Genomic DNA, 4,146 nt, shown 5'->3' with positions numbered 1-4,146 from the left:
TGCTGATTAAGACAAAATATGAATTTGAAAACATTTTTCCATCTCATTGGATCACAACTTGTATATCAGTTTCAGTGGTGACACTAACACTTACTTCACCATCTGAAAGATTCAGTGTACATACAGTACCATATCTGAAACATAATTTAATTAAATACTCTAGGTATGTTGGTTTAGTGGCTCTTGGGTTTTGTTTTAAGTTCTATGGTCTATGTAATGCCCTTTCAGTAAATTTCTTTTCTACCTATAGATAAACAAAATCTGCTTCTACATTTTTTTTATCTGATTTTAAAATTTGCAGTAGAGCTACAATGTCTAGGTGTACCTCCGCCTCCTCATTTACTGTCAAAAACTACATCATCTTTGACGATGGTTAATCATACTTTTCCATCAAACCCCTTCTCTTTCAGGTGCAATTATCTAAATCTTATGCTTGTTTGCTTTGTCTTACTCAAACCTCTATCACATTAATAACTTCTTTGCACTCTTTTTTTTTTTTTTTTTTTGCTATAGGGCACGTGTACTCGCCAGACAGAGAGAGAGAGACAGAGAGATAGAAAGCGAGAAATCACCCTCCAGGGGGGATGGCTATGCCACAATCCCTTCTCCTCCATTCTCCTCTCAGGATCTTGGGCACGCATACACATGAGCCCAGCGTGCGTTTAAGCCACCTGGTCCGGGACTTGAGCCGCGGTCAACTACGTGGGAGTCCAGCGACATAGCCATTACGCTAACTGCTGGTCCCTTTCTTTTCTTCTTAATGTCTATTCTCTCTCTGAGTTCTTTGAGGGCAGAAATTCTTTCTAATCTATTTTTATATTTCTCAACAGCTATCTTAGGGCCTGGCAAATTGGCAGCCACTATAATTTTGTTGAACCAGTGGAAGAGTATGAATTTCTATGTCATCAATGCCATAGTACTTGACATAAGTGGTGTCAATGACATCACCTGAACTGAATGGGAGGAAAGCTCTGCTTAGCTAAGAGTTGTCCTTATATTTCTACGGTATACTCATAAGTATTTGCCATCCTTTGCTTTATCTAGTTGATTAAAACAACTGTTTGTTTATCCATGGTATCTTTATGTAATTATACATTTCTTGGATAGAGAGAATACATTTGAAGCCATGACTCCATTCTGAAAAGAATAGAACATCCTGTGGGGTTGCTATAAATGTTCATGGAATTTAATTTAATAACTGTCAGAATTTTAACATTATGGATTTTCTACTTAGGGAACTAAACATATACCACAGAAGAGACTAAAGTCTTCTAAAAACAAAACAAAACAAAACAAAACAAAACTAAAGCAAATATCTTTATCACTACTGAAATGATAAAAAGTACATTAAAATAAATATCTGCAAAAATACACCAAACTATAAGAGAAAAAATAGACATTTAAAGCTTTTCACAAATATGTTCAACATAGTTTTAACTGCATATCAAAATAACTAAGAAATTTTGTTTTTTATCAAGTCCACATTTCAGAAAACAAAGTTAATAAAAATAAAAATAGTTTTCCAGTAATACGGATTTGACATAATTCATATTTTCATGTATCTTAAGAAAATTTTAACAATGGAAACTGAAAAGAAATAATTTTTATGAATTCATCTTCTAAAAACTGCTTTACTTTCATATCATTGAACGTACATGAAGATACTTAAAAAGGTCTGTGGAAAAATGAAATTAAAGCATGAGGGTTTTTTAGCACAAAAAAAGTTTAAATCCATGCATAGTTTGTACATTATACTCAATTTCCTTGAACTTACTGAAGACCCCCCTCATGTAGAGGAGAATAAAAACATCTAGTACATTCAGACCTTTGTGGATACTTGTGTTTTACAAATAAGCAATTCATTTAGAATTTCTCCAGCACCATTGAATATACATCATATTTGATGTTTCAATTGTTCACTTAAAGTACAAATAGAAAAATATAATGATTTCCTGACTTCAGGTCACCCCTGCTGCTATTGGGTGACATTTCAAATGATATATTTGTCATTCTTAGCCTTTTGAAGCACAAATAGATTGAACAAAGTAAAGAGAATACATTTTACATCTTAGATATTCCCTTTGAGAGGATTTTTCTAATATTTGTTATTGCGTTCTAATTTGTAGTAATAGGACTTATGAATAAAGCATTTACAAATGTGTAGGACATATGATTTCAATTCTGTGTCAATCTCTCTTCTCCCTGCCTCTTCCCAATACAGTCATTTCCTAAGTTGTTGAAAGATAGATGCTCTCCAGGGCTAGTTTGTCATAAAAGGTAAGATCAAGCCAATAGGAAAAAAAAAATACAATGAGTTTGTGCACTGAGCCAGGCAGTGCAAGAGTCAGTGGCAGTTTCTCCAATGTAATCTGACAGACTTCATTTGTCTCTTAGTTGAGTTCGCCATGGTATCACATGTCATGACTTCTCACCAAGCTCCTACCTCTGGTCCAGATGCTGCCTGCTGAGGGCACCACTGAGGCCAGAGAACAACCAGTGGTATTCCAAAACAAACTTGACTTTTAGGAGCTTCTATAAAAGAATGCTTCTCTGCTCATATCTCTGCCAAAGAGCTGTCACTTCCTTGGGAAGTTAAATTTGTCACAAGGAAAGAAAATTTCACCACAGCCTGTTTAAATAAGTCAGGGAGTAGAATCTTCTCCCCAATGCTTTTTCCCCAGCAAGCAAATGTATCAATCATTTTATTCTCTGAAATAACAATTTATTATCCATGCAGGAGGCCTTAGATTCAATCTGCACAGTGTTCTGAGTGTCGTATCCGATGCGAAGACCTGTCATCAGTCTTTATCAGGGTAATCACTCTGCTCTTGTCATCAGTTTTTAATAATATAACTATTTATTACCTCAATAATTATTTATGACAAGAAGTCCTCCATTGGCATCATGAATAAATATTGATAAATTGCTTGGTTAATAAACTGGTACTGTTTAAGTTGCTCGGAGAATATGGAAATAAGAGTGGTATTATTAAAAAAATTTATTAGAAAGAATTGTGAAATGTTTATCATCTTTTGAAAAAGGTATTTGCCCAATAGGCATCCCATGAAAAGAAAGTGAGAAATCTAATTTGTAAAGAAGACAAAGGTTCAACATGAAAGATTGAAAAGTCAACATTAAATCATACAAAGATATAATGTTCAGACATTTTATCTACAAGCCAAATTAAACCAAATGAATGGGATGTTTGAGTAATTGTTTATATACTGTTAAAGTATAAATTGGACATTTGGAAATGGCATTAAAAATATTTTTTTTCAATTGAGATCAGCTCCCAAAACTCATAGTTTTTTTTTTTTTTCCTGTAAATGTCTTTTATGACAGGCTAGAAACATGAATTTGAAATGGGAGTTTGAAATAGCATTAAATCTCATCCTCTGATGAGCTGCTGGGAACGCATGGATATAATCTTTACTTACAGATACTATTTCCCTTGGGCCAATTTTCTGGAAATCACAAAGGACTTAAAGCATGACTAACAGTTACCTGGTCAGTGATGCTGGATAATAGGATATTTAACTTAAAAGTCAGAGTAGCAACAAAGCCACTTCTATAAGAAGTGGCTAGTACAGACCTCCAAGCTATCCTAACTACATGGCATAGTGGGTGTAAGAGAGAAAACTAGAAGCTACAGGAGAAGCTATTAGGAAAGGGTAAGAAATGATCCATCGAAAAAATACAGGTATAACTGGAGCTCACTATAGGAATTTACTGAATAGAAATCATTACATTTTTTTTTTTTTTGGAGAGGTTTTTCCTATAGGGCGTGTGTGCTCGCCAGAAAGACAGAGAGAGACAGAGACACAGAAAGTGAGAAATCATCCCCCCAGGGGGGATGGCCACACCACAATCCCTTCTCCATTCTCCTCTTGGGATCTTAGGCATGCACGTACACGTGCCTGGGCGTGAGTTTAAGCCACTAGGTCCAGGACTCGAACCGTGGTCGATTACATAGGAGTCCAGCTATGTAACCATCTGCTGGTCCCCCCGCCCCTTTTTTTTTTCAGTTGGCTAGTGGGCATGTGTACTTGCTGGAAAAAGAGAGAGAGTAAGGAAACACCTCTTCCACCCTCGGGCATGGATCATACCACAATACCTTCTACTCCATTTTGAGCCTCCTTCTAGGAT

The sequence above is a fragment of the Tupaia chinensis genome, unplaced genomic scaffold, assembly GCF_000334495.1.
Source record: "Tupaia chinensis unplaced genomic scaffold, TupChi_1.0 Scaffold000105_1, whole genome shotgun sequence".
Taxonomy (NCBI): domain Eukaryota; kingdom Metazoa; phylum Chordata; class Mammalia; order Scandentia; family Tupaiidae; genus Tupaia; species Tupaia belangeri.
Note: the sequence above shows the minus strand (reverse complement) of the source record.